The 20,119-nt window shown below is 28.5% G+C and overlaps 2 long non-coding RNA genes and 2 pseudogenes across 3 annotated transcripts in view; 2 read left to right on the top strand and 2 right to left on the bottom strand.

The window, feature by feature from the left end:
- The first annotated feature begins 921 nt into the window (after positions 1 to 921).
- On the top strand, positions 922 to 2,865 carry LOC132924753 (uncharacterized; annotated as a pseudogene).
- Positions 2,866 to 2,936: 71 nt separating this feature from the next.
- LOC132927844 (uncharacterized) lies at positions 2,937 to 4,470 on the top strand. Of its 2 annotated transcripts, XR_009661861.1 has the most exons (4): positions 2,937 to 3,077; positions 3,183 to 3,354; positions 3,473 to 3,659; positions 4,237 to 4,470. It is a non-coding gene; the product is annotated as an uncharacterized LOC132927844 (long non-coding RNA). The 2 variants fall into 2 exon arrangements; XR_009661862.1 differs by lacking the exon at positions 2,937 to 3,077 and having other exon boundaries at positions 3,097 to 3,354.
- Positions 4,471 to 5,761: 1,291 nt separating this feature from the next.
- LOC132924754 (uncharacterized) lies at positions 5,762 to 6,723 on the bottom strand (annotated as a pseudogene).
- Positions 6,724 to 18,608: 11,885 nt separating this feature from the next.
- The window catches only part of LOC132927882 (uncharacterized), a 172,593-nt gene continuing 171,082 nt past the window's right edge, over positions 18,609 to 20,119 (bottom strand). Inside the window, exon 3 of the long non-coding RNA XR_009661878.1 lies at positions 18,609 to 18,767. This is a non-coding gene — a long non-coding RNA (uncharacterized LOC132927882). The remainder of the gene's footprint in view (positions 18,768 to 20,119) is intronic.

Here is a 20,119-nt window from a genome sequence, read left to right on the forward strand (position 1 = left end):
TGCTGAATTTTAATTTACCTAATATAATATAGTTTTTAAGTTAAAAAGTTATATGTAAGTACTAGTTTATTTTTACTTACTTACATTTTTATTGATATTTGTTACTATCAGCGTGAAAAAGGTATAGGAACATCAATGTTTTATAAATAAACAAGTTATTATGTAAGTAAGTATAACATTTGTTACAATATAACATTATATGTCTGATTTGAATTTCTAATACACCTATTTATCATGATTGCTGAATTTTAATTTACCTAATATAATATAGTTTTTAAGTTAAAAAGTTATATGTAAGTACTAGTTTATTTGTACTTACTTACACTATTAATGATATTTGTCACTATTAGTGTGAAAAAGCGTGGGAACAGGAAGATGTAAAATGTTTAATCATATAAATACTTTTTTTTATACTTTACTTTTATTGGATCAATTTTTATTGTGGTTTTATTATAAATTTCTTTTTTGCATAATTATATTTGAATTTTCATTTGTTGCTGGTCTTCCTACCATTAACCTACTACTACCTCTTTGTCAAATAATTGGTATTGGTTATAATATTTTGTTTGCAAGTAAGTTAAATATGTTGGTAAATATAATATACATAACAATGTAACGTTATATATATGAATTTATTTTCAAGAAAGATTATGTATGTCATCATAGTAATTTTAAAAAAGTTGACGCTGTTCTAAATAAAAGAGGAAAATCAAAAAACTTATCCTGTACAGCAAAAATAACAATAAAAGTTAAAAAGTGTACAGAAAACACTAAAAAAAAAAGGATAAATATATTAAAGTAAGAAAATAATTAAGAAGATTAGTATTATTCCAAATAATTAAAAATTATTTATTGTAAGAATATGAATAATTAATGCTTACATACATTTTGTTTTTTAATTGTTTGTTGAATATTTAGAAGGATTTAGTTGCTGAAATTTCTATTTATATGAATCATTCTCATACACTAAAAACAGCTGATGCGCTAAGTAATTTAAGAAGTATCCCTGACACAAGACAATTGTTTGAAACTTATTTTAATGATGGACTTGGTTAGTTTAGTATTAGTTTATACAAAATTAATAACTATTTTTTAATTTAAAGTTTCAAATTTTACATAACCGTATAATTTATCTTATTGTTCATTATTTAGGAATAACTGACTCAATAACATTTCATGAAGGTAAGCTAGAGTTAGAAGATGATGAAAATGTTCTTGCTGATGCATCTTTAAACCCAAAATATCGAACCGTTCAGCATTGGCATAATGTATGGAGAGAGTTTAATTTAGGCCCAAGAATTGGGGAAGGTATAATAGAGGTATTTATTATTATTATTTAGTACATGTATACAATTATCCACTAGTTACTAGTACATTAAGTAAAAATATATATTATAATATTTTTATTTTTATTGAAGAAACTTGAGTCCAAAAAAGCATCATATGAAGAAAAAGGAGTAAAAGTTTTAATTAATGAAGAACCATTTGCTGTTGTTATTTGTACACCACTCATGCAACGCGCACATAATTTACCCTATTCAAAAGACATAATATTCTCTGATAGTACAGCGAGCGTCATGTGATGCACATAATCATTCTATTACTTTCATGTTTACACCGTGTGCTGTTGCCTGTTGGTGCTGTTCCATTAGCTGTAATTATTACAAAAGGTCAGTCAATGAATGATTATAAGACTGGATTTGAATTAGTTAAGACTTGTATTGGTTCTAATGGGTTTGGTGGTCAATGTTTTCCAAAATTATTTATAACAGATGACAGTGAAGCAGAAAGACAGGCATTGCAATCTGTATGGCCACAGTCAAAACAATTACTCTGTCGTTTTCATGTGTGTCAATCTGTTTGGAGGTGGTTATGGGCCAATGAAAATAACATTGAAAAGTTTGATCGCCCTATTTTGTATGCATTGTTTAATAAAATATTAACAGCATCAAATGTAGAAATGGCTGAAGCCGCTTATTTAAATGCGATAGATAGCATTAATAATGTTTATGTAGCAAAGTATTCTAACTGGGTTAAATACATAAATTCATATTGGAAGGGTAAGGAAATATGGATTTTATGTTATAGAAACTTTGAAACTCATGGTCACCAAACCAACAATTTCAGCGAGGTATGTGTCAGAATATATAAAGATATAGTTTTATCCAGAAATAAAGCATATAATGTGGTTTCGTTACTGGATTTCACAAGTACTGTAATGGAGAATTATTATATTCGTAGAATAAGAAAGTTTTGTAATAGTCGTTGTGAAGTATCACGTTTATTTTTATTATCATTACAAAAAAAAATTAAATATTTAACAATTGAAATGATTGAAGCATTGGAAATATGTTTAAAGTACCAAGTGAAAAAGATACAACCATTTTTTAAGTAAATGCAACTTTGGGGTATTGCACTTGTTATCAAGGTCATTTGGGTACCTTTTGCAAACACCAAGCTGCAGTATATTTTTTTTTTTAGTAAAGAACTACCTAATGCACCTCCAGTTACTGCAAAATGTATGATATGGCTGTTTTAGCGTTTGGAGACAAAGCTCAACCACTATCATTCTATAATTCACTAAATGCTGAAGAAGAGATGAAAGAAAATAATTGTGGAATAATGGATACAAATACTACAAATAATACAAGTCAGGTTGTTATAGATGATGAACAACCTGAATTGCTAACAAATAATGTATTAAACCCTGTACAACATGACTTTCAAAACGTTATTGATTTAATGACTCACCACAATGACAAATTTGGATCCACGAATGAATCCCTAAAATTGATTAACCTAGAATCGGCGGTAGCACCGGGGCACACTCATGGTACTGGTCCAAGGTTTATTATTATCAAGTAAATACTCTTTGTTTACGTCACCTTCACACTGTGTCCACAATGCATGCGCGCCACCCGGATGGCTGTTGATAAAATCAGCTGAAACTCTCGAGTCTTGTTTTTTTTTTTTTACTATAGAAAGTTTTTTTTTCAACTGTTATTAAATTTATTTTTATCTAAATAAAGCTTCAACTTCTTAGGTCAATATCCTGTAATAATTATATGATAATAATAGTTAAGTAAAGGTCTTACAACTATGGGAATACATTATGTTTAACAATAGTGGGAGTTTGTGAAATATATGTACATTTATTTTAATTTTTTTTTAAATTTGTTTAGCTAAGCCTATGTTTGTGAACAATTTCTATGTATTTTTGGAGTTCTCATCGCCAAGTGCTTGTTGCAGAGAATTTGTTTAGAGCTGTTGAACTTTGGACATTCTAGTGTGATATGTTTGATTGTCAGCACTTTGTCACAGAGTTCACAAGTCGGGTGGTCTTCCTTAGTTATTGTAATTATTATTATTTTAACGATAATTACAAATTCATATTTTTAACTGCTTTTAAAACACTGAAATCTCAAGTTATTTTCCAACCATTATATGCATTTAACTGACTATATTTTTTCAGATAGCAGTACATCAGATTAAACACGTCATGCTGTGACATGAATTTACATTTCTAACACCTTGGAAAACATCAACATCCTACGTTGAAAACGAACTAGAACATGCTGATAATATAAAGGTTTTATGCAATGTACGTGGAATGGTTGTCGAATGTAATTTATAGTCAATCAATTGTAGTGTAATTAAAAGTTAGTGTCATTATACCCTGACCATTAGATTAAGAAAATAAATCTAATTTCCCATTATTAACATTCATATATTTTATTTAAGCTGATACTTCATAAACACTATAAAACGTGGTTTTATATGATAATTTTGATGCATATTACAAATTCAAATTTTTAACTGCTTATAAAACACAACATTCTCCAGTTATTTTCCAACCATTATATGCATTTAACTGACTACATTTTTTCAGATGGCAGTACAGTAGTTTATACACAAGTCATGCTGTGACATTAATTCACATATCTTACACGTGGGAAAACATCATCATCTTTCGTTTAAAACTAACTATAAGTTTCTGATAATAATAAAGGTTTTATGCAATGAACGTGGAATGGTTATCGAATGTAATTGATAGTCAATCAATTGTAGCATAACAAAAAGTTAGTGTCATGATACCCTGATCATTAGATTAAGAAAATCTTTCTAATTACCCATTATTACCTATTACAAATTTATATTTTTAACTGCTTATAAAACACTTAATTCTCAAGTTATTTTCAAACCGTTATATATAGCTAACTGACTACATCTTTTTAGATGCAGTTTAGCAGATCTCTCAAAGGATACCGAGTCATGAAGTCGCATTCATACTACCTACTTGGGTAAAGTATCAACATTCTTAGTTGAAAATGGACTTGAATATACTGATTCTAAAAATTGATTTATGTTATATACGTGGAATGGTTATTAAATGGAATTGATTGTAAATTAATATTATTGAAACAATTGAAATATGTTAAAAATCTAAATAAAAGTTTGGTTAACACCTTAGACTTGTAATTTTTAAAACTTGCCTTAGCTAGAAAAATCTTTTTAGTTTTCTATGTTTATATGACAATTTTGACGAAAGTTACAACTTCATATTTTTAACTTCTTATAAAACACTCAATTCTCAATTATGTGTTATGATACCTTCACCAAAACATTAAGATAAAGAATCTAATTTACCATTAGTAACTATCATATATTTGAATTGACCTGATACTTGTGAATTTCATTAACACTAAAACATGATTTTATATGATCGTTTTGACGAAAAATACAAATTCATATTTTTTTCATATTGAAAAGCATCAATTTTAAGTTATTGTAAAAGTGCATACTTTGGTTGCATTTATTTTACATTCAAATTCAACAAAACATTCTGGTAGATTTGTACTATCATTTATGGCTTATCATAATTATTATTTCTTATCATTTGTTATATGTTTATTTTTATATCTTTTTGCTGTTGTACAATCGTATTTGTATTTAAGTTTCGACAGTAAATTGTTTTTGACTATCTTCTTATAAGAATGAAGTTCATCTTTTAGTTTTTGATTGATTGTTTACGTTTTTGAATTATTCAGTGTTTTCCATGTAGTAGTTGTCATATAAAGATTTTCGTTCTCCTTATGGTGTGTAGTCGTGACATTTAATCTTCTGACCATTATGACAGTACAACAGATTACCCAAGGCATGCTGTGACATGAATTAACATTACTAACACTTGGGGCAGTATCAACATTATACGTTAAAATTGGACTTGAATATACTAATAAAAATAATGGATTTATGCAATGTATGTGTAATGGTTATTGAATATTTGAATTAATTGATAGAATAAGAGTAATGTAACAAAAATTTATTTTCATGATACCTTTACCATTAATATGTTTTGTACGTTTCATTTAATCTCATATTTTAAATACACTATAAAACATGGTTTTATATGAAAATTTTGATGAATGTCCTATAAGTTTAAATAAAAAATCAATAACAACCCCTTCAAAAGCTTTAAACATACATCTCTACATAATCTTTATTAGTTATTGTGCTAAAAATATAAAAATTAAAACTTATCTCACTAAATAATTAGTGTACTACTATACAAATCAGTACCAAATAAAATTGAATTTTTAAAGGTGAATTATTTAAATACAATTATACATTCAATTATTTGAATAATGTTATTATTAATAAGTATATGTTATAAAATAAAAAAATTATTTTACAATAATAGGTATGTAAGTGAAGAAAAAAGTAAGATAAACAAAATAAATACATACTATCTTGTGAATGTTATGTTTGACAATTATAAAATATATAATATAAAATAATAATACAGAATATTAAATAATATATAAATACGTACTAAGAACCTAAAGAGCCTTTACTAAATTAATTTTTAAAACTTGTAGGATTATAACTTAAATTAATGTTTTCTGTAGATAATATAAATTCATACGTTTTATCTACAGTAAGTGAATTAAATAACATATCTTGTTGGTCTAATTACTCTAATTGTTTATTTATTTTATTGAACACTACTTTATTTAATTTATATTTTTTATTACATCGAAGTGAATAAGTTTGGGATAGTGCTGATTTGAAAAGTTGAATACATTACAGCATGAATTATTCATAAGAGATGAATATACTGGAACTGAGAAATATGTCTGATTTAATATTTGTTCATATTTTAGTACATTTTCGAGGTGTAAGCAATACATCCAGACTTTAAGTATAACTTTCCAGAACTTTTAATTTATTACCTGAAAGGCTGTTTATTACAGTAATTGTAGTGGGTTTTTCACATACAAAAAACTAAAAATTTTTAAAAAATGAGGGATATCACATTTCTTTTTTGATTTCAGAGATATAAGTATTACATTGAGGTGGTTAAGTTTCAGAATTTTTTAGTAATTCTGTTACACACGTGGGGCTCGTATCACAATTATGTATAATTTTATTATACTCTGACGATTGTATCCAGACGCGCGAGGTTTGGTATACGAAGTAGATAAATAGTTGAAACTAATATGGTAAACTACGAATTAGCCGAAAGAAACAATTACTTGAAACGATTGAATTTTCTAAAAGAAGATGAGTGGTTGGACCGACCGTGCACAGTAGTCGCCAACATACAGGCACCATTGGTCCGCCGGATCGATCACAATGGTTTTTGCATATATTTTGACATACATAGACGACGATTGGCAGTCCCTTTACGATTATTACCACTATCAATCCAACTACGACCATAATTTCTACTACTACTATACTATTCCTACTATCGTCAATCCTACTACAACAAGACCATGATGGATACTTTGCTGATAAAGAAATTAAAAAAGAAATTTACCACCACAGTCATCATTAACGGCCAGTTCATCACTACGACTACCACCTAACCTAACCTATGACTTCAACCTCGTAATACCTACTGCAGTACAAGAACTGCCACCAATCGCCGTTAGTATACCAATAAACTACAGACGATTTTGAGGGTCCACCGGATTATAACCATACCATTTGGCTTAGAACTCACCATTTGGCGTTATACAATGTTCCTGTTTCAATTAAGCAGATCAAGCGTTTATCAGGGCGGCAAAACCTGCGACTAAAATTATCAAACAGCTGCCAAAATCTATTTAAAAAATTCATAGCTGTAAGCTGGAACGGACCCAATTGTGTTCAAGCAATGGTTGTTATAACTATAGATAGTATAATAAATTTAATATATAATTATCTTACGTACAATTGGAAACCTCGGCCAACGGAAAATTCCACATTACACTAAAACTAGCATACAGCGCACCATTTAAGGACAAGTCCTGAATACAGACGATGAAAATGGAAGAGCAAAATGATGCCGATGATTCATTTGGAGATCATGGACAATAGCATTGTCCTATACCAGGGGGAAGAGATCCAGACATTTGTAGATAGAAGAAATAGTTATCTACCTTTAATGCGATGATGATTATAACGATGAAGATAAAGTCTATGTTTTAAAATTAAAACTAAATATTGAAAAATTAAAAATTAATACTTTAAACATTCATTATTAATTAATTGAGGCCTTTAAAATTTATATCTGCTATTTAAAAATGTGAAAGAGAAAAAGTTATGTGATTTGTAAATAATTGACAATAATACAAAATAAAAATAGTTTAGTCACATCAACTAGTAAAATAATAAGTATTCATAAATTAAAATACTTTTTTTGTCAGTTCTCTTATAATGTCTTCTTCTGATATATGTTTGATTCTATCAATTGTTAGAGAGCAGAGAGCTACCGTTTTGATGTAAATTATGCGAATTTCCTCTTCATACTATTCAGACATTGTTTCTGCAAAGTAAAACATAATATTAAATTAATCATACAGTTATTATTGTTCGAATTGGCAGTACAACAACAGTCATTTTTTCATTCTATATTTTTGTTAGTTTATAGTATACAACTAAGGTATCTATGATGAGTGTGGAAAATAGGAGTGTATGGTAAGACACATAATTGTAGCTTGTGGATGTGTACCAGACTCCTGCAGGTCCAGAGATATAGATTCAGATGATAAGTGTGACAATATTTAATCATTATGTAATAATAAATATTTATACCATATTAAAAAATTTGAAAAAACTTGAAATTTAATTTCACATTTCTTTTAATAGCATAAAACAAAAAAAAAGATTCATAATATTAATTGGTATTATCCTCAAATAATCATAAATGTCAATTTCCGTATTTAAAATATTATAATTGTTACGTTATAATAACAATATTCAATGTTTAAAAAAGTAATATTAAATCTGAAATATTTCTTAAATGTGCTCGTTAAGTTTTTTTTAATACATTAAAATTGATATCAAATAAGAATACTGTAATAAAAATATTATATCAAATCATTTGAGAAAAAATATTAATTATACCGGTATGTCGTGAATATTTAAAGTTTGAAATACAATACAAAATTAAAGCGACTTTCAAGTAAACCTATAATTTTGCTATAAGTAGAAGAGTTAAAGAGGAAATTTGAATTAAATTTTCATATCATTAATATAATATAGTATTATAATTTATAATATTTAATACATAAATATTTTTAATCGATAATAATAAAAAAAAAAATTAAACCATGTGTATAGAAAATTAAAAATATAAACACATGGCGAAGAATTCAAGTCTATTGTTGTTCATATTCCAATTCCAATTACAAAAAGTCAACAAATAAATATTTGCCGCAGTTTACTATTTTATCTAAAAAAAACATGTGTTATCTATAATGTTATATTACGGGTTAAGCATAGCACAACAACTCAAGATACTTAGATATATGTAGGTACCTCACTTATACAACACAAGTTTCATGGCTGGAAAGTTGTCGTTATCTTCATCATTATAATCATCATCGCATGAAAGGTAGATAACTAGTTCTTCTATCTACAAATGTCTGGATCTCTTCCCCCTGGTATAGGACAATGCTATTGTCCATGATCTCCAAATGAATCATCGGCATCATTTTGCTCTTCCATTTTCATCGTCTGTATTCAGGACTTGTCCTTAAATGGTGCGCTGTATGCTAGTTTTAGTGTAATGTGGAATTTTCTGTTGGCCGAGGTTTCCAATTGTACGTAAGATAATTATATATTAAATTTATTATACTATCTATAGTTATAACAACCATTGCTTGAACACAATTGGGTCCATTCTAGCTTACAGCTACGAATTTTTTTAATTGATTTTGGCAGCAGTTTGATAATTTTAGTCGCAGGTTTTGCCGCCCTGATAAACGCTTGATCTGCTTAATTGAAACAGGAACATTGTATAACGCCAAACTGTGAGTTCTAAGCCAAATGGTATGGTTATAATCCAGTGGACCCTCAAAATCGTCTGTAGTTTATCGGTATACTAACGGCGATTGGTGGCAGTTCTTGTTCTGCAGTAGGTATAACTTACGAGGTTGAAGTGATAGGTTAGGTTAGGTGGTAGTGGTAGTGATGAACTGGCCGATAATGATGATTGTGGTGGTTAATTTCTTTATTAATTTCTTTATCAGCAACGTACCCATCATGGTCTTGTTGTAGTTGGATTGACTATAGTTGGAATAATAGTAGTAGAAATGATGGTCGTAGTTGGATTGATAGTGGTAATAATCGTAAAGGGACTGCCGATCATCGTCTATGTATGTCAAAAAATATGCAAAAACCATTGTGATCGATCCGGCGGACCAATGGTGTCTGTATGTTGGCGACTACTGTGCACGGTCGGTCCAACCACTCATCTTCTTTTAGAAAATCCAATAGTTTCTTCAAGTTATTGTTTCTTTCGGCTAATTCGTAGTTTACCATACTAGTTTCAACTATTTATCTATTTCGTATACCAAACCTCGCGCGTCTGGATACAATCGTCGGAGTCGAATGTTGGTAATCCCATTAAACTCGACTTGGACGAACCTGAGAATAACACAAACAAGTTAAATCAGCATTAAAAATCATATAAGACTATAAAAATGGCTTATAAAAAAAATGTTTTTCCAATACTATTTTTATTAACTTACATTATTATATCTATCATAGTGATATATTGATTAAATGTTACAAAAAAGTGACAGTTTTCAAAACTTAGCTACCTATTTACGTAAAATATTTTTAAAAGTATTACCTATATAAATCAGATGTTTAGACCTTTTACTGAAAAATAGATGAAATTTATTATAGGGATTTTATAAATATTTTTATTTTCTAAATATTATCATTGATTTTAAATATTAAAATATATAATCAATGGTTATACACATAGTGTGCAGTACCACACATGCATTTATTATTGCTGTAGCTTTTTCAGGTGCATAATAGAGCACTCTGTGTTTCAATAAGCACTTTAAATTAAATTATAATATAATATAGATAAAGTATGATATTTATATATATGCAGGCATATAAACAAATTATTACTTAAATACCTAAATCTCATCTTTAATAATCCTTGCACCTTTCTATTAAACTCCTATCCCGCATTTGTTTGGAATTATTTAGTTGTCCTTCTTCATTTACCGATTATCTCAAAATATAAATTTTACAAGATTTATTATATTTTACAATTAATTAATACCCAAAAGATAGAAACATTGATTGTGTCTGCTTAATTCCTAAACTATTGGTAGTACATTGCATTTGTTTCAAATGTGGCTGTCATGTGTACTACTAGGATACAGTGTATTCACACTTAATATTTTTAAATTGGCATCACAAATCTGTTTTTGATTAGCAATTATATTATAGTTGGATCACAATATTTATTTAAATTGTAAAATACAATATACTTTAGGGAAAGTGACCGGCTAACATCATAGGGAAGTACATTAAAAATGATACGAAAAATGGGGGTGGCCTATCAAACATTTTTATTTATTAAGTTTTTTAAATAAACAATTTAAATATATATTTTTAATGAACTTAAAGTTATGAACATAATTTAATTTTTAAAACTATTCTATTGTACTATCAACCAATAGTATTGAATATGTTTACAATTAAACCATAAATGTAAAAATTAACTTTATTAAATTGAAAAAGTATATTATTATAAGGGTCACTTCCCCCTGGGACACATTGTATAATATATGTATGTTATTTAAGTGTCTTACTACTTGCGTATTTATTGAATGATATTTTTTTCTATTTACATAAATATGTTCAGGATAATTATTTGCTGCACCTAGATTTCCCGATGGAGCTTCAATAGCAATATGAGTGCAATCTATGCACCCACAAACTCCAGGAAATCCTGTTTTCATGTAAAATCTAATAAATTTAAGATGTTAATTAGTAGATAGAGTGTGAAGAGTATTTTACAAATTGTGTATTATATTTAAAATGAAAAAAGTTATTCTATTTCTAATTGAATAACATTTCCCAGAACAATTACAAAAATTATGTTAGAATCTTTTCATTCTGAGATGACAAATTATTGATTGCACTGAATCATCCTTTAAATTCATATCTAAAAGACTGTGAATTTGCAAAATTCTATTTTTATTATTTAAATGACAGTCATACATTCTATATTTTAGCCTAAGAAAACAAGAAATTCTAATTCAACGCATATTGCATACACAATATCCAAAATAAAACCCAAAAAGTCTTAATCAACATATTATTATTTAAAATTAAAACTTACTTTTCGAGCTATTTTCAGCAATCATAAAACGTCCCACTTGTTTCAGGAAAACATTTTGATATGGTGATGATTTGATAGCTAATATTGCTTTTAGTATTTGTTTCTGCTTTTTTTGCGATCCCAGATTTATACATACGTTTCATGTTTATAAATTAATTGCACACATTCACGATAAATAAATAAATTATCAAATAGACAACAGTAAAACATCAAAGATATTTATATATCGCGGAACTATTGGCGATTTCGTGTTTTAAGCAACGAGGAAACCGTCCTCAGACGACGAGAGTAGTCAGCCCCTCCGACTACTCAAATAACCGAGGACGGTTACCTCACTTATTGCTCATAACGCGAAATCGCCAACAATTAGGAATATCTTAATAGTTTGTTATGATCTCAACAATGATCGACAACACGCGACACTGACTATGATCATAGAAATATAGAATAAAAAATATGAAAAATTAAAGACTAAGTCACTATGATGATGATGACTATAATAGTGATAGCTTGAAGCTTCCCTCGTGAAAATGCCAAGTCATCGTCAAAGTGACACACGTCATCGTGAAATTGCCACGTCATCGTGACGTGTAAACATTATGATGGTATCTATAACGAAAATAAGTTAGTAACCATGGTTTGTGGAACCTCGGTTAAATCATAGACCTATAAACTAATGGACTGCGCGTAGAGAGAGAAAACGTCAGCCAACATTGAGCAAATGAGATAGAGCTACAAGCTGGGAAAAACAGTGTAACCATTATAACAAAACTAAATTATGCTAAATTGCAATTTTAATTTAAAGACAAGATAATTAATTATTAATTTTTAATTAATTATTTAAAATGTATACTTGTAGTTCGTTAATTTATTATATTATACCTGTAGTTCTATCGTTACCGATTTAGTGTTTTTAAATTTTTTTTTTATAATAATTTATTTTAAAATGGTGAATGTATGTTGCATTAAAGGCTGTCCCACAAAAGCTGGCCAAGACATAATGCTGCACAAGTAAGTTGTTTTTTTTCATGCACCTTCACTTCATTTATATACACAAACCATTGTCTGTTTTATTTTATTTAGAATACCAACTGGTGAACTTGGTGTTAAATGGGTAGAATTTATCAATTTATATAACCCATGGTTCAAACTTACCAAATCAGCAGTGGTGTGTGCTAATCATTTTGCTGAAAATGATTATAGTATTTCATTTACTAGTATTAAAGGAAGAAAAACACTAAATCACAATTCTGTTCCCAGTATTTTTAATAGCTCATGTAATCAAATCATACATTTAATAAAGTCAAAAAAGAAATGACAAATATTTAAATAACATTATTTTTTATTCTCTTAGAGGCATTCAGTTACCATACTGTTAGCCTAATACTTCTTTACAAATATCACCAATAGGAGTAGTGCCATGGATTGAAAGTAATATGCATATGAGTGTAGCTGAAAAATCATTAACAGAACATAATGATAGTTCATGTAATAATTTATTTTATAATAGAAATTCTAAATTAATCTAATATAAAAAAAATAATGTTCATAAATATTTATACATTGATTTTTAATTTAGATACATCAATACCACCATCTACATATTTTGTCGTATCACCAAATTCTGAATGCACTGATGACACTAAAAAATCAAGTGAAAAAAAATCCAAGTATTAATTTGATTCTCTTTAATTGTTTTAAATTATAAAAAATCCATATTTATTTATAATAAATTGGTTTATTTTGTCGTGGTTTTTTTAAAAATAATGTTCTATTGCGGTTAACCATTGACCATCTTCGAGAGATCTCCAGTCAATAACATCAACCAAAGCTACTAATTCAACGATTTCCATGGAAAATAATCCTTAATTAATTAAATATGCAAAAAAGTAACTATAGCCTATAGGCAATAAAGTCTTGAACCTAAATTTCGACTTTTAAGTGTTTTTACTAAACTATAGTTACACAAAATTTTACCTGTAAAAAAAAAAAAAATACTTACTTGAAACTAAACTACTAAACTTAAAAAAAATGTATATATACTTAAATATTTAACTAAAAAATAATAATAATAATACAACACTTAATAAACAATAAACTTTATATTCTATAAAAAAAATAAAATAAAAATGTCTTAAACAGAAACACAATTTCGAGGTACTATTAATGTACACAAAAATTAAAAATGTATATTGGCTGAATGTCTCTTGAAAACACAAGTAACTGTTAGGCTTTGGTAAACACTCGTCACTGCACGGCTTTAAAACACTGGAAACTGTAAAAAAAAATACAAATGTTAAAAATCTTACATTATAGTAATGTGTAACAGCTACTTTCTCGATTAATCTCAATAAGTTGTAATAAGAAGGTACTATGTATACAATTATATTATGCATAAAATGTGTGTGTATTCATAAAAAGAGCTGTAGCAAGTACTTGGCAAGACTAGCCCTCAAAATCAGAAGAAAATATACCTAAAAATTAATTTAATTTTAACTTTTTAACTTGACTAGTTACGTTTGGATTTTCATTAACTTAACTGTTAACTAACTAAATTTCTTTTCTAATTAACGTGAAATTAACAAATTAATTTTTTATTTTAAGAAGTACGTTAATTTATTTTGTTTTTAATTTTATTAAATTTCACAATTTCAGTCTAATATGTTTTCATGTCGAAAAATATTTTCCGTGAATTGTTTAAAGTTAAAATTTTTATATTTTTCCAATTTAATTAATAAGGAAATACTATATAAAGACTATTCTATATTTTAATTTTGGGTTGGAAAAAAATTAAGTATGCTATGTAATAACACAAAAATAAAACAAATAAAAAATAATTGTTATAAATAGTTTTGTGTATTAATTGTGGTTATATGAAACCTAACGTGTGCGTGTATAATAAATCTAAAATTACAAATACAAGGGACACAAGCCTTGAATAAATGTCGAATCTGTGGAAAACCTTTTCCCTACACTTACAAGTGCTGGAGAATATAGTTACCTACCAGATGTAAAATTAATATTATTTAAATTTACTTTATTACCTTCCTCCTGATCGTCAGCGTGTATCACACGTCATACATTAATTGATATGTTAGAGAAAAAAGTTTAAAGTTTAAAAGTTTGAATATAATGTTAATGGATAATGTTTTTTTTTTATGCAAAATTTAAGGTTCTATGATACTATGATTCGAACTTACATATAATGTAGGAATAGAATTCATAAACAGGTATTATATTAACTTATCTTAATTTAAATTATGTTATTTTTTTTTTTTTTTTATCATGCAATAATGCATAAACAATTATTAATTTCATTTAGGTATACTAACTTAAATAGGTAATAACTTTACCGTTATTTATTTAATAAAATATACAATTATGATATGTGAACATATCATTACAACTAGCATTGTGTAAAAAAATTAAAACTGTTTTTTAAGGTGAACTTAATAGAAATATCAACAGTATGTCTCAACAAGAAGGCAGGATCAAACACGGCACTAGAGTTTTATTCCAAGGAATGGGGGGGGGAGGTGGGCAGAGTGAAACAAATATTTTTTTTTACATGGGCTAAGGTTTTTTCAACAATCAATGAGGTTATTTAAATAAAGTTAATGAATATAAAATTGATATAAAGTAATTGTTTTCTATTACTTATTGAGATTTTAGAGTATAATAACTATAGTATACTAATTTAAAACTAAAACATATTGCATGTTCTACCAGTTGTGTTTATTGTCAGAATTAACATTAGTTAATTCATCGCTTTTGTAACAATAGTTTATAATGATATATTAACTACACATTCACTTGGATGGGTTATTTTTTGTATGTTAAAAGAAATTAAATTACTTAGTAAGCATTGAATGAAAAATAACCGCATTAAAATAAAGATATATCTAAAAACAATTAAAAATTGCCCAACTGAATGCCTGATGACAAACTTTATTCCAGTGATAAACCAATTATTCAGGCAGGTGATATGATTAAACCAGTTACCATAGTATTTGTTATTATAAAAAGGATATGACATTATGTATAATGTGACACTGTGCTTGATGTATTTGACCTCAGAAAAAAGGAAAGACAATTCACACGTTCTGCAAATATTCTATTGACTATTTGACTGTGATCCATCCATACAACTTGTAATTTTATTATTATTATCTAATAAACAGATTTTGTAATACGATTGGTGAAAATCTAATAATAGTCCAAAGATATTCATGTTATAAATCATAAATTATCAATAATTATTTATTTTTGATTATTTTGATAATTTAAGCACTTTCATCCCTAGAAAACAAATCCTGGTTACGCCACTGATCGTATGTTGAAAAAATTAAGGTATTATCGGTATATTTAATTATTACGCATTTTATTCTTGGGTCGACTTGTAAAGTTACGATATCTATTCGATAGGAATTATATAAAATCCGGACTATGAAGTAAGATTTCTGATTATAAAAGTATAAGCTGCAAAAATGTAATAATGGAACAATAAAAACGATGATGAATACTTAGTACTTACGTATTTATAGTAACATCCGTTTTTTTTTTTATAGAATCAATTTTAGTATTATTAAATTCTATATGCTTGTGTTTATTTTCCATTTTTGGGAATGTTGCTGGCGTTAAATAACAAAATAAACAATAATATTTTTTTTATTATGTATACCTAACACAATTGAAACCGGCCGTTGGCAGTATCTGTGATTCCACGTTATTTATTTTTTACCATTGACTAAATAAACAGTTATTATGATCGTATTATTATTATTATTATTATCATTATATTATTTATTCATAGATTCGCGGTTAATTTTATAAATATTATCACCTACTGAATAATTTGCAAATTTTCATATTGTATGCGCCCAACACTATGGACTCCCGAAGGACCACTCGGTAATGCACGAGAACAATGAGACGTGCCAAAAAACGGCCGTCTAAATTTAAAAAAAACGCCGACTAAGTGGCAAGTAGGCAACCAAATATATTTTACGCCTTATAAATTGCAAGTAGGCAATTTTCTGCGCACGACGATGACACGGAGGACGGGAAGAGATATATATATAATACAAGGGAAATAGGATGATACAAGTTATTTAATGGGGCCGAAGGGCCCTGTGGTCGATCCGGTCTGGTGCAATAACCACAGGGGGGAACTACCAATAGGGGACAACTTAAAACTAAGGCAGGTGCTGGCGGGCTGGTGACTGGTTGGCTGATGAATAGTACGACTGGACGACCGGGGCGGCCTCTCACACAACCCACACTGGGTGCTGGCGGACATACGCGGAACATACAGCGACCATAGACGACGGGTGAATAATAGTTAGCTCCCAGTCTGTAGACCCAAAATCTACGGTGTCGCAGGACGATTGAGTGAGTTGGTGAATAGTTAATGCCCGGCTTTCAGTCACACATTTGTGACCAGAAGAATATTGAGAAACAAATAAAAAACTCACTCAACTGTTGCAGACGACGTTGTTTTATTTAATATAAGATTAAATATTAAATATAATGATAAATGGGTGTACGAGTTTGTGTTCACGTCACAATGACGTCGAGACACTACAAAAATGGTAACAATAATAATAAGAATAATAATGTGTAACGAAGTTGTTTCCGTGTTATTGACACAACAAAAAAAAGGAGGTGCTATGAGAGCGACCGTATACAAAAAAAGATACATATTATAATATGAAAAAAAGGGCGTTGGCCGCTGAATAATAACAATAATAATAATAATTAACAAGTGATATGAAAAACAGTGAAAAATGATAATAAACTTATGCGGCAAAGATCGACCAATAATTGTTCGACAGAGAATAATATATATACAAAGAGAATAAATAACAATAATATTATAACAGTTATATGATAATAAGGATGGAGTGGAGGATGGGGAGGAAAAACGGTAATTAAGACGGTGTCTTAGATCATATACAGCATATGATCTAAGGACGGTGTCGTCAGCGCGCAGTTTAACGTCCCGCGATAAGACATTTGCTTGGCGCGAACACATATGATTTTGACTAATTTGATCAAAATGTGAATATGTGGTCTTAAAACACTAATAAAAAGAATTGTGTTCTTCTATAAGTATTTTTAATATTTTTAAATAACTATAATAAACATTTATAACTCTTATAGTTCATTTTTAAGGTTTTTGACCGAGAAAACATTTATTTGATCGACAATAATTGTAAAAAACGTTGGTTTTTTATACCTACTAAAACTAATAACTGTAAACGACTTAGGTGAACTACACATATTGCTATAATCGATTGTACCTAATGTTTTGTATTATGCCTATACTATACATTGGACTAATAATCACTCAAATCGATCTGCGAGGTATTATTATAATATAGGTAAGTAACTCGCATTAGTCAGATAATGCATATTATACATTAGTACTAAATCAGAAAATAAATGTCGATGCATTCACCTAGGTGTTTAATGGCTGTAAGAATATTCTATACATATAATTACTTCCAGATCCGATCGTAATGAACTAATATATCGTTTTTTGGAACAAGTCTAGTTTAGCGACCACTCGAAGTTTTCGATTTTTTTTTCGGAAACCTATGTATTTTAACGATTCTTAAACGATGGTGTAAAAATAAATTTGCGGAAACCATTAGTTTTGAAGTTATAGACTTACGAAGTTCACGATTTTCGGTTTTTTACTCATACGCATGACACTATTTTTTTTTACATTTTTACCGCTTTTATATAATGAATTTTTTGGGGAAATCTTTGTATTTCAACGAGTTTAAAACGATAGTGTAAAAATAAATTTGCGGAAATCATTAGTTTTGAAATTATACACTAGTTTAATCTAGTTTAATGGCCACACGAAATTTTTACTGGCGTCATGCTAAAGCATCCATGAGCCAATAATGTCGTAAAAAACGTTTCTACGCAGGGTACTTGGCAAAGTACATGTTTTTAAAATCGTGTCGGTTAAAAAATGTTTACCCTATAGCAGAGTTTTTCGGGTTATGTTCCGTAGTATACGACCCTATCGATGGAGTTAGAGACGTCACTTCTATTGAGTCTGCAGAGTGGGAATCTGGAACCGGCTCTGAGGTAGAGTCTGGAGACGAATCTGAAACAATTTTTTTTTAGTTTTAAAATAAAATATAAAACATAAAAATTGGTTTTACTTTTTGACAGTGTAACCCGTATCCTTGTATGGTTTTCAATGTAAAAAAAAAACAAAAAAATATCCCTCGACTTGCTATGCAACACAACCTCGAGTAGGTCACAGGGTAAGTTATGTTGTATAGTATGTGCAGTGATTACACGTTTTGCTCCTCGGTGCAGTCGCTCTGCTCCGCAAATCGAAAATATCCCGTCACGCGCCTGAGTAAAAAACCGAAAATCCTGAACTTCGTAAGTCTATAACTTCAAAACTAATGGTTTCCGCAAATTTATTTTTACACCATCGTTTAAGACTCGTTAAAATATATAGGTTTCCGAAAAATAAAATCGAAAAATTCGAGTGGCCGCTAAACTAGACTTATGCCCGTTTTTTAAATGAAAACCATAATATATTGTAACATAATATTATGATATTGAATTTGTTATTGTTTCAGTATAGGAAAATTAATTGCAAATTATTTCCAAATCAATAGTTTCTAAACCGTTATTTGTTTGTCTCTGTAACTACAGTATAGGTATGTATATATGCAAACATAAAATTTGCATGGCAATATGAATGGATAAATGGTATCACTACGTCCGTAAAGTTCATCACCCCTCTACGCCCTCCTTCTCACCCATTAGTGGATGGATAGACTTCCAACGGGTATATTATCAGCATTTTTGCAATCCTTAACTGCAATTACGAGTACCTACATATAGTGGGCTGAAAAAAATTTCAACTCCAAGTGGACGCACAGACTTTGATTTAATATGTACTCGTATAAATATATAGTATACTCAAGTTTTAAATCGTCTTGTGTACAGAATAAACAAAAAAAATCATCAGGTATGTATCGGTAAAGTTTGTTTAATATTGATTTTAAAATTACATTGTGATCTGCAGATGATATACAGAGTGATTCTTTTATTATAAAACATTCATTATTTCAAAAAGTATTCATGTTTTTGAAAACAGTTTTCTACATAGTTTCAAGTTATAAAAAAAAAACAACGTTTTTATTATAAAATTATATTTTTAAATATTTATTATCCTTATATTTTTTTTAAGTTTTTTACTTTTTTGAATGACAGCATAGAGTTTTAATTTTATATTCCAAATCAGAATAATTTTCTGAGTATTTTGATACATAAAAATCGAATTTAGAGCGAGTAGTTTATGAGTTATAAGTATTTAAAGTTTAGATGCGCGGAGTTGAGTGGTACGAGGTTACCCCACAAAATGTTTGTACACTACTCCACTTGTCTAAACTTTAAATACGTAAAATCATAAACTACTCACCCTTAATTCGGTTT

Source organism: Rhopalosiphum padi, chromosome 3 (genome assembly GCF_020882245.1).
Source record: "Rhopalosiphum padi isolate XX-2018 chromosome 3, ASM2088224v1, whole genome shotgun sequence".
Taxonomy (NCBI): Eukaryota; Metazoa; Arthropoda; class Insecta; order Hemiptera; family Aphididae; genus Rhopalosiphum; species Rhopalosiphum padi.